Raw genomic sequence first — 12,563 nt, 5'->3', positions numbered from 1 at the left:
CACATAGTATTTCATAGCGACGCCATTTCTGTGTTAATTCGTCAATGTGAGGGAGTGAGAGATGCAATAAAGAAGGAATAGTGCATCGGAAAGGAGATACTCGTATCCCAAAAGAAAATCCTGTCGTTTCCATAGAAACGTTCCTCGATTTAGAAGGAGAATTCCTATAACCCATAGTATTTCATAGCGACGCAATTTCTGTGTTAATTCGTCAATGTTAGTGAGCGAGAGATGCAGTAAAGAAGGAATAGTGCATCGGAACGGAGATACTCGTATCGCAAAAGAAAATCCTGTCGTTTCCATAGAAACGTTCCTCGATTTAGAAATAGAATTCCTATAACCCATAGTATTTCAAAGCGACGCAATTTGTGTGTTAATTCGTCAATGAGAGGGAGCGAGAGATGCAGTAAAGAAGGAATAGTGCATCGGCAAGGAGATACTCGTATCGCAATAGAAAATCGAGTTGTTTCCATAGAAACGTTCCTCGATTTAGACGGAGAATTCCTATAACACATAGAATTTCATAGCGACGCAATTTCTGTTTAATTCGTCAATGTGAAGGGAACGAGAGATGCAGTAATGAAGGAACAGTCCATCGGAAAGGAGATACTCGTATCGCAAACGAAAATCCTGTCGTTTCCATAGAAATGTTCCTCGATTTAGAAGGAGAAAGCCTATAATCCATAGAATTTCATAGCGACGCATTTTCTGCGTTAATTCGTCAATGTGAGGGAGCTAGAGATGCAGTAAAGAAGGAATAGTGCATCGGAAAGGAGATACTCGTATCCAAAAAGAAAATCCTGTCGTTTCCATAGAAACGTTCCTCGATTTAGAAGGAGAATTCCTATAACACAAAGTATTTCATAGCGACGCCATTTCTGTGTTAATTCGTCAATGTGAGGGAGTGAGAGATGCAATAAAGAAGGAATAGTGCATCGGAAAGGAGATACTCGTATCCCAAAAGAAAATCCTGTCGTTTCCATAGAAACGTTCCTCGATTTAGAAGGAGAATTCCTATAACCCATAGTATTTCAAAGCGACGTTATTTCTGTGTTAATTCGTCTATGTGAGGGAGCAGGAGATGCAGTATAGAAGGAATAGTGCATCGGAAGGGAGATATTCGAATCCCAAAAAAAAACCTGTCTTTTCCATGGAAACGTTGCTCAATTTTGAAGGCGAATTCCTATAACCCATAGTATTTCATTGCGACGCAATTTCTGTGATAATTCGTCAATGTGAGTGAGCGAGAGATGCAGTAAAGAAGGAATAGTGCATCGGAAAGGAGATACTCGTATCCCAAAAGAAAATCCTGTCGTTTCCATAGAAACGTTCCTCGATTTAGAAGGAGAATTCCTATAACCCATAGTATTTCAAAGCGACGTTATTTCTGCGTTAATTCGTCAATGTGAGGGAGCGAGAGATGCAGTAAAGAAGGAATAGTGCATCGGAAAGGAGATACTCGAATCCAAAAAGAAAGTCCTGTCGTTTCCATAGAAACGTTACTCGATTTAGAAGGAGAATTCCTATAACACATAGTATTTCATAGCGACGCCATTTCTGTGTTAATTCGTCAATGTGAGGGAGTGAGCGATGCAATAAAGAAGGAATAGTGCAACGGAAAGGAGATACTCGGATCCCAAAAGAAAAATCTGTCGTTTCCATAGAAACGATCCTCGACTTAGAAGGATAATTCCTATAGCCCACAGTATTTCATAGCGACGCAATTTCTGTGTTAATTCGTCAATGTGAGGGAGCGATGATGGATGCAGTAAGGAAGGAATAGTGCATCGGAAAGGAGATACTCGTATCCAAAAAGAAAATCCTGTCGTTTCCATAGAAACGTTCCTCGATTAAGAAGGAGAATTCCTATAACACATAGTATTTCATAGCGACGCCATTTCTGTATTAATTCGTCAATGTGAGGGAGTGAGAGATGCAATAAAGAAGGAATAGTGCAACGGAAAGGAGATACTCGTATCCCAAAAGAAAATTCTGTCGTTTCCTTAGAAACGTTCCTCGATATAGAAGGAGAATCCCTATAATCCATAGTATTTCATAGCGACGCAATATCTGTGTTAATTCGTCAATGTGATGGGGCGAGTGATGCAGTAAAGAAGGAATAGTGCATGGGAAAGTAGATACTCGTATCCCAAAAGAAAATCCTGTAGTTTCCATAGAAACGTTCCTCGATTTAGAAGGAGAATTCCTATAACCCATAGTATTTCATAGCGACGCAATTTCTGTGTTAATTCGCCAATGGGATGGAGCGAGAGATGCAGTAAAGAAGGGATAGTGCATCGGAAAGGAGATACTCGTATCCCAAAAGAAAATCCTTTCGTTTCCATAGAAATGTTACTCGATTTAGATGGAGACGTCATTGAACCCATAGTATTTCATAGCGACGCAATTTCTGTGTTAATTCGTCAATGTGAGGGAGCGAGAGATGCAGTAAAGAAGGAATAGTGCATCGTAAGGGAGATATTCGTATCCCAAAAAAAATCCTGTCTTTTCCATGGAAACGTTGCTCAATTTTGAAGGAGAATTCCTATAACCCATAGTATTTCATAGCGACGCAATTTCTGTGTTAATTCTTCAATGTGAGCGAGCGAGAGATGCAGTAAAGAAGGAATAGTGCATCGGAAAGGAGATACTCGTATCCCAAAAGAAAATCCTGTCGTTTCCATAGAAACGTTCCTCGATTTAGAAGGAGAATTCCTATAACCCATAGTATTTCAAAGCGACGTTATTTCTGTGTTAATTCGTCAATGTGAGGGAGCGAGAGATGCAGTAAAGAAGGAATAGTGCATCGGAAAGGAGATACTCGTATCCCAAAAGAAAATCCTGTCGTTTCCATAGAAACGTTCCTCGATTTAGAAGGAGAATTCCTATAACCCATAGTATTTCAAAGCGACGTTATTTCTGCGTTAATTCGCCAATGTGAGGGAGCGAGAGATGCAGTAAAAAAGGAATAGTGCATCGGAAAGGAGATACTCGTATCCAAAAAGAAAGTCCTGTCGTTTCCATAGAAACGTTCCTCGATTTAGAATTAGAATTCCTATAACACATAGTATTTCATGGCGACGCCATTTCTGTGTTAATTCGTCAATGTGAGGGAGTGAGCGATGCATTAAAGAAGGAATAGTGCAACGGAAAGGAGATACTCGGATCCCAAAAGAAAATTCTGTCGTTTCCATAGAAACGTTCCTCGATTTAGAAGGAGAATTCCTATAGCCCATAGTATTTTATAGCGACGCAATTCCTATGTTAATTCGTCAATGTGATGGGGCGAGAGATGCAGTAAAGAAGGAATAGTGCATGGGAAAGTAGATACTCGTATCCCAAAAGAAAATCCTGTAGTTTCCATAGAAACGTTCCTCGATTTAGAAGGAGAATTCCTATAGCCCACAGTATTTCATAGCGACGCAATTTCTGTGTTAATTCGTCAATGTGAGGGAGCGATGGATGCAGTAAGGAAGGAATAGTGCATCGGAAAGGAGGAGATACTCGTATCCCAAAAGAAAATCCTGTAGTTTCCATTGAAACATTCCTCGATTTAGAAGGAGAATTCCTATAACCCATAGTATTTCATAACGACGCAATTTATGTGTTAATTCGTCAATGGGAGGGAGCGAGAGATGCAGTAAGGAAGGGATAGTGCATCGGAAAGGAGATACTCGTATCCCAAAAGGAAATCCTTTCGTTTCCATAGAAACGTTACTCGTTTTAGATGGAGACGTCATTGAACCCATAGTATTTTATAGCGACGCAATTTCTGTGTTAATTCGCCAATGTGAGAGAGCGAGAGACGCAGTAAAGAAGGATTAGTGCATCGGAAAGGAGATACTCGTATCCCAAAGGAAAATCCTGTCGTTTCCATAGAAACGTTACTCGATTTAGAAGGAGACGTCATTGAACCCATAGCATTTCATAGCGACGCAATTTCTGTGTTAATTCGGCAATGTGAGGGAACGAGAAATGCAGTAAAGAAGGAATAGTGCATCGGAAAGGACATACTCGTATCCCAAAAGACAATTCTGTCGTTTAAATAGAAACATTCCTCGATTTAGAAGGAGAATTCCCATAACCTATAGTACTTCATAGCGCCGCAATTTCTGTGTTAATTCGTCAATGTGAGGGAGCGGGAGATGCAGTAAAGAAGGAATAGTGCATCGGAAGGGAGATACTCGTATCCCAAAAAAAATCCTGTCTTTTCCATGGAAACGTTCCTCAAGTTAGAAGGAGAATTCGTGTAACCCATAGTATTTCAAAGCAACGCAATATCAGTGTTAATTCGTCAATGTGAGGGAGCAGAGAGATGCAGTAAAGAAGGAATAGTGCATCGGAACGGAGAAACTCTTATCGCAAAAGAAAATCCTGTCGTTTCCATAGAACGTTCCTCGATTTAGAAAGAGAATTCCTATAATCCATAGTATTTCAAAGCGACGCAATTTCTGTGTTAATTCGTCAATGTGAGGGAGCGACAGATGCAGTAAAGAAGGAATAGTGCATCGGAAAGGAGATACTCGTATCACAAAAGAAAATCCTGTTGTTTCCATAGAAACGTTCCTCGATTTAGAAGGAGAATTCCTATCACCCATAGTATTTCATAGCGACGCAATTTCTGTGTAATTCGTCAATGTGAAGGGAACGAGAGATGCAGTAATGAAGGAATAGTGCATCGGAAAGGAGATACTCGTATCGCAAAAGAAAATCCTGTCGTTTCCATAGAAACGTTCCTCGATGTAGAAGGAGAATCCCTATAAAATATAGTATTTCATAGCGACGCAATTTCTGTGTTAATTCGTCAATGTGAGGGAGCGAGAAAAGCAGTAAAGAGGAATAGTGCATGGGAAAGGAGATACTCGTATCCCAAAGGAAAATTCTGTCGTTTCCATAGAAACATTCCTCGATTTAAAAGGAGAAATCCTATAACACGTAGTATTTCATAGCGACGCAATTTATGTGTTAATTCGTCAATGGGAGGGAGCGAGAGATGCAGTAAACATGGAATAGTGCATCGAAAAAGAGATACGCGTATTTAAAAAGGAAATCCCTTCTTTTTTATAGAAACGTTACTCGATTTAGAAGGAGACGTCATTGAACCCATAGCATTTCATAGCGACGCAATTTCTGTGTTAATTCGTCAATGTGAGGGAGCGAGAGATGCAGTAAAGAAGGAATAGTGCATCGGAAAGGAGATACTCGTATCCCAAAAGAAAATTCTATCATTTCCATAGAAACGTTCCTCGTTTTAGAAGGAGAATTTCTATAACACATAGTATTTCATAGCGACGCAATTTCTGTGTTAATTCGTCAATGTGAGGGAGCGAGAGATGCAGTAAAGAAGGAATAGTGCAACGGAAAGGAGATACTCGTATCCCAAAAGAAAATTCTGTCGTTTCCTTAGAAACGTTCCTCGATATAGAAGGAGAATCCCCATAATCCATAGTATTTCATAGCGACGCAATATCTGTGTTAATTCGTCAATGTGATGGGGCGAGTGATGCAGTAAAGAAGGAATAGTGCATGGGAAAGTAGATACTCGTATCCCAAAAGAAAATCCTGTAGTTTCCATAGAAACGTTCCTCGATTTAGAAGGAGAAATCCTATAACCCATAGTATTTCATAGCGACGATATTTCTGTGTTAATTCGCCAATGGGAGGGAGCGAGAGATGCAGTAAAAAAGGGATAGTGCATCGGAAAGGAGATACTCGTATCCCAAAAGAAAATCCTTTCGTTTCCATAGAAATGTTACTCGATTTAGATGGAGACGTCATTGAACCCATAGTATTTCATAGCGACGCAATTTCTGTGTTAATTCGTCAATGTGAGGGAGCGAGAGATGAAGTAAAGAAGGAATAGTGCATCGTAAGGGAGATATTCGTATCCCAAAAAAAATCCTGTCTTTTCCATGGAAACGTTGCTCAATTTTGAAGGAGAATTCCTATAACCCATAGTATTTCATAGCGACGCAATTTCTGTGTTAATTCGTCAATGTGAACGAGCGAGAGATGCAGTAAAGAAGGAATAGTGCATCGGAAAGGAGATACTCGTATCCCAAAAGAAAATCCTGTCGTTTCCATAGAAACGTTACTCGATTTAGAAGGAGAATTCCTATAACACATAGTATTTCATAGCGACGCCATTTCTGTGTTAATTCGTCAATGTGAGGGAGTGAGCGATGCAATAAAGAAGGAATAGTGCAACGGAAAGGAGATACTCGGATCCCAAAAGAAAATTCTGTCGTTTCCTTAGAAACGTTCCTCGATTTAGAAGGAGAATCCCCATAACCCATAGTATTTCAAAGCGACGTTATTTCTGCGTTAATTCGTCAATGTGAGGGAGCGAGAGATGCAGTAAAGAAGGAATAGTGCATCGGAAAGGTGATACCCGAATCCAAAAAGAAAGTCCTGTCGTTTCCATAGAAACGTTACTCGATTTAGAAGGAGAATTCCTATAACACATAGTATTTCATAGCGACGCCATTTCTGTGTTAATTCGTCAATGTGAGGGAGTGAGCGATGCAATAAAGAAGGAATAGTGCAACGGAAAGGAGATACTCGGATCCCAAACGAAAAATCTGTCGTTTCCATAGAAACGTTCCTCGATTTAAAAGGAGAATTCCTATAGCCCATAGTATTTTATAGCGACGCAATTAATGTGTTAATTCGTCAATGTGATGGGGCGAGAGATGCAGTAAAGAAGGAATAGTGCATGGGAAAGTAGATACTCGTATCCCAAAAGAAAATCCTGTAGTTTCCATAGAAACGATCCTCGACTTAGAAGGATAATTCCTATAGCCCACAGTATTTCATAGCGACGCAATTTCTGTGTTAATTCGTCAATGTGAGGGAGCGATGATGGATGCAGTAAGGAAGGAATAGTGCATCGGAAAGGAGATACTCGTATCCAAAAAGAAAATCCTGTCGTTTCCATAGAAACGTTCCTCGATTTAGAAGGAGAATTCCTATAACACATAGTATTTCATAGCGACGCAATTTCTGTGTTAATTCGTCAATGTGAGCGAGCGAGAGATGCAGTAAAGAAGGAATAGTGCATCGGAAAGGAGATACTCGTATCCCAAAAGAAAATCCTGTCGTTTCCATAGAAACGTTACTCGATTTAGAAGGAGAATTCCTATAACACATAGTATATCATAGCGACGCCATTTCTGTGTTAATTCGTCAATGTGAGGGAGTGAGCGATGCAATAAAGAAGGAATAGTGCAACGGAAAGGAGATACTCGGATCCCAAAAGAAAATTCTGTCGTTTCCTTAGAAACGTTCCTCGATATAGAAGGAGAATCCCCATAACCCATAGTATTTCAAAGCGACGTTATCTCTGCGTTAATTCGTCAATGTGAGGGAGCGAGAGATGCAGTAAAGAAGGAATAGTGCATCGGAAAGGAGATACTCGAATCCAAAAAGAAAGTCCTGTCGTTTCCATAGAAACGTTACTCGATTTAGAAGGAGAATTCCTATAACACATAGTATTTCATAGCGACGCCATTTCTGTGTTAATTCGTCAATGTGAGGGAGTGAGCGATGCAATAAAGAAGGAATAGTGCAACGGAAAGGAGATACTCGGATCCCAAAAGAAAAATCTGTCGTTTCCATAGAAACGTTCCTCGATTTAAAAGGAGAATTCCTATAGCCCATAGTATTTTATAGCGACGCAATTAATGTGTTAATTCGTCAATGTGATGGGGCGAGAGATGCAGTAAAGAAGGAATAGTGCATGGGAAAGTAGATACTCGTATCCCAAAAGAAAATCCTGTAGTTTCCATAGAAACGATCCTCGACTTAGAAGGATAATTCCTATAGCCCACAGTATTTCATAGCGACGCAATTTCTGTGTTAATTCGTCAATGTGAGGGAGCGATGATGGATGCAGTAAGGAAGGAATAGTGCATCGGAAAGGAGATACTCGTATCCAAAAAGAAAATCCTGTCGTTTCCATAGAAACGTTCCTCGATTTAGAAGGAGAATTCCTATAACACATAGTATTTCATAGCGACGCCATTTCTGTGTTAATTCGTCAATGTGAGGGAGTGAGAGATGCAATAAAGAAGGAATAGTGCATCGGAAAGGAGATACTCGTATCCCAAAAGAAAATCCTGTCGTTTCCATAGAAACGTTCCTCGATTTAGAAGGAGAATTCCTATAACCCATAGTATTTCATAGCGACGCAATTTCTGTGTTAATTCGTCAATGTTAGTGAGCGAGAGATGCAGTAAAGAAGGAATAGTGCATCGGAACGGAGATACTCGTATCGCAAAAGAAAATCCTGTCGTTTCCATAGAAACGATCCTCGATTTAGAAATAGAATTCCTATAACCCATAGTATTTCAAAGCGACGCAATTTGTGTGTTAATTCGTCAATGAGAGGGAGCGAGAGATGCAGTAAAGAAGGAATAGTGCATCGGCAAGGAGATACTCGTATCGCAATAGAAAATCGAGTTGTTTCCATAGAAACGTTCCTCGATTTAGAAGGAGAATTCCTATAACACATAGTATTTCATAGCGACGCCATTTCTGTGTTAATTCGTCAATGTGAGGGAGTGAGAGATGCAATAAAGAAGGAATAGTGCATCGGAAAGGAGATACTCGTATCCCAAAGAAAATCCTGTCGTTTCCATAGAAACGTTCCTCGATTTAGAAGGAGAATTCCTATAACCCATAGTATTTCAAAGCGACGTTATTTCTGTGTTAATTCGTCAATGTGAGGGAGCAGGAGATGCAGTATAGAAGGAATAGTGCATCGGAAGGGAGATATTCGTATCCCAAAAAAAATCCTGTCTTTTCCATGGAAACGTTGCTCAATTTTGAAGGCGAATTCCTATAACCCATAGTATTTCATTGCGACGCAATTTCTGTGTTAATTCGTCAATGTGAGTGAGCGAGAGATGCAGTAAAGAAGGAATAGTGCATCGGAAAGGAGATACTCGTATCCCAAAAGAAAATCCTGTCGTTTCCATAGAAACGTTCCTCGATTTAGAAGGAGAATTCCTATAACCCATAGTATTTCAAAGCGACGTTATTTCTGCGTTAATTCGTCAATGTGAGGGAGCGAGAGATGCAGTAAAGAAGGAATAGTGCATCGGAAAGGAGGTACTCGAATCCAAAAAGAAAGTCCTGTCGTTTCCATAGAAACGTTACTCGATTTAGAAGGAGAATTCCTATAACACATAGTATTTCATAGCGACGCCATTTCTGTGTTAATTCGTCAATGTGAGGGAGTGAGCGATGCAATAAAGAAGGAATAGTGCAACGGAAAGGAGATACTCGGATCCCAAAAGAAAAATCTGTCGTTTCCATAGAAACGATCCTCGACTTAGAAGGATAATTCCTATAGCCCACAGTATTTCATAGCGACGCAATTTCTGTGTTAATTCGTCAATGTGAGGGAGCGATGATGGATGCAGTAAGGAAGGAATAGTGCATCGGAAAGGAGATACTCGTATCCAAAAAGAAAATCCTGTCGTTTCCATAGAAACGTTCCTCGATTAAGAAGGAGAATTCCTATAACACATAGTATTTCATAGCGACGCCATTTCTGTATTAATTCGTCAATGTGAGGGAGTGAGAGATGCAATAAAGAAGGAATAGTGCAACGGAAAGGAGATACTCGTATCCCAAAAGAAAATTCTGTCGTTTCCTTAGAAACGTTCCTCGATATAGAAGGAGAATCCCTATAATCCATAGTATTTCATAGCGACGCAATATCTGTGTTAATTCGTCAATGTGATGGGGCGAGTGATGCAGTAAAGAAGGAATAGTGCATGGGAAAGTAGATACTCGTATCCCAAAAGAAAATCCTGTAGTTTCCATAGAAACGTTCCTCGATTTAGAAGGAGAATTCCTATAACCCATAGTATTTCATAGCGACGCAATTTCTGTGTTAATTCGCCAATGGGAGGGAGCGAGAGATGCAGTAAAGAAGGGATAGTGCATCGGAAAGGAGATACTCGTATCCCAAAAGAAAATCCTTTCGTTTCCATAGAAATGTTACTCGATTTAGATGGAGACGTTATTGAACCCATAGTATTTCATAGCGACGCAATTTCTGTGTTAATTCGTCAATGTGAGGGAGCGAGAGATGCAGTAAAGAAGGAATAGTGCATCGTAAGGGAGATATTCGTATCCCAAAAAAAATCCTGTCTTTTCCATGGAAACGTTGCTCAATTTTGAAGGAGAATTCCTATAACCCATAGTATTTCATAGCGACGCAATTTCTGTGTTAATTCGTCAATGTGAGCGAGCGAGAGATGCAGTAAAGAAGGAATAGTGCATCGGAAAGGAGATACTCGTATCCCAAAAGAAAATCCTGTCGTTTCCATAGAAACGTTCCTCGATTTAGAAGGAGAATTCCTATAACCCATAGTATTTCAAAGCGACGTTATTTCTGTGTTAATTCGTCAATGTGAGGGAGCGAGAGATGCAGTAAAGAAGGAATAGTGCATCGGAAAGGAGATACTCGTATCCCAAAAGAAAATCCTGTCGTTTCCATAGAAACGTTCCTCGATTTAGAAGGAGAATTCCTATAACCCATAGTATTTCAAAGCGACGTTATTTCTGCGTTAATTCGCCAATGTGAGGGAGCGAGAGATGCAGTAAAAAAGGAATAGTGCATCGGAAGGGAGATACTCGTATCCAAAAAGAAAGTCCTGTCGTTTCCATAGAAACGTTCCTCGATTTAGAAGTAGAATTCCTATAACACATAGTATTTCATGGCGACGCCATTTCTGTGTTAATTCGTCAATGTGAGGGAGTGAGCGATGCATTAAAGAAGGAATAGTGCAACGGAAAGGAGATACTCGGATCCCAAAAGAAAATTCTGTCGTTTCCATAGAAACGTTCCTCGATTTAGAAGGAGAATTCCTATAGCCCATAGTATTTTATAGCGACGCAATTTCTATGTTAATTCGTCAATGTGATGGGGCGAGAGATGCAGTAAAGAAGGAATAGTGCATGGGAAAGTAGATACTCGTATCCCAAAAGAAAATCCTGTAGTTTCCATAGAAACGTTCCTCGATTTAGAAGGAGAATTCCTATAGCCCACAGTATTTCATAGCGACGCAATTTCTGTGTTAATTCGTCAATGTGAGGGAGCGATGGATGCAGTAAGGAAGGAATAGTGCATCGGAAAGGAGGAGATACTCGTATCCCAAAAGAAAATCCTGTAGTTTCCATTGAAACATTCCTCGATTTAGAAGGAGAATTCCTATAACCCATAGTATTTCATAACGACGCAATTTATGTGTTAATTCGTCAATGGGAGGGAGCGAGAGATGCAGTAAGGAAGGGATAGTGCATCGGAAAGGAGATACTCGTATCCCAAAAGGAAATCCTTTCGTTTCCATAGAAACGTTACTCGATTTAGATGGAGACGTCATTGAACCTATAGTATTTTATAGCGACGCAATTTCTGTGTTAATTCGCCAATGTGAGAGAGCGAGAGACGCAGTAAAGAAGGAATAGTGCATCGGAAAGGAGATACTCGTATCCAAAAAGAAAGTCCTGTCGTTTCCATAGAAACGTTCCTCGATTTAGAAGTAGAATTCCTATAACACATAGTATTTCATGGCGACGCCATTTCTGTGTTAATTCGTCAATGTGAGGGAGTGAGCGATGCATTAAAGAAGGAATAGTGCAACGGAAAGGAGATACTCGGATCCCAAAAGAAAATTCTGTCGTTTCCATAGAAACGTTCCTCGATGTAGAAGGAGAATCCCTATAACATATAGTATTTCATAGCGACGCAATTTCTGTGTTAATTCGTCAATGTGAGGGAGCGAGAAATGCAGTAAAGAGGAATAGTGCATGGGAAAGGAGATACTCGTATCCCAAAGGAAAATTCTGTCGTTTCCATAGAAACATTCCTCGATTTAAAAGGAGAAATCCTATAACACGTAGTATTTCATAGCGACGCAATTTATGTGTTAATTCGTCAATGGGAGGGAGCGAGAGATGCAGTAAACATGGAATAGTGCATCGAAAAAGAGATACGCGTATTTAAAAAGGAAATCCCTTCTTTTTTATAGAAACGTTACTCGATTTAGAAGGAGACGTCATTGAACCCATAGCATTTCATAGCGACGCAATTTCTGTGTTAATTCGTCAATGTGAGGGAGCGAGAGATGCAGTAAAGAAGGAATAGTGCATCGGAAAGGAGATACTCGTATCCCAAAAGAAAATTCTATCATTTCCATAGAAACGTTCCTCGTTTTAGAAGGAGAATTTCTATAACACATAGTATATCATAGCGACGCAATTTCTGTGTTAATTCGTCAATGTGAGGGAGCGAGAGATGCAGTAAAGAAGGAATAGTGCAACGGAAAGGAGATACTCGTATCCCAAAAGAAAATTCTGTCGTTTCCTTAGAAACGTTCCTCGATATAGAAGGAGAATCCCCATAATCCATAGTATTTCATAGCGACGCAATATCTGTGTTAATTCGTCAATGTGATGGGGCGAGTGATGCAGTAAAGAAGGAATAGTGCATGGAAAAGTAGATACTCGTATCCCAAAAGAAAATCCTGTAGTTTCCATAGAAACGTTCC

This window comes from Schistocerca cancellata, unplaced genomic scaffold (genome assembly GCF_023864275.1).
Source record: "Schistocerca cancellata isolate TAMUIC-IGC-003103 unplaced genomic scaffold, iqSchCanc2.1 HiC_scaffold_1147, whole genome shotgun sequence".
Classification (NCBI taxonomy): Eukaryota; Metazoa; Arthropoda; class Insecta; order Orthoptera; family Acrididae; genus Schistocerca; species Schistocerca cancellata.
This window is presented reverse-complemented; position numbering follows the sequence as displayed.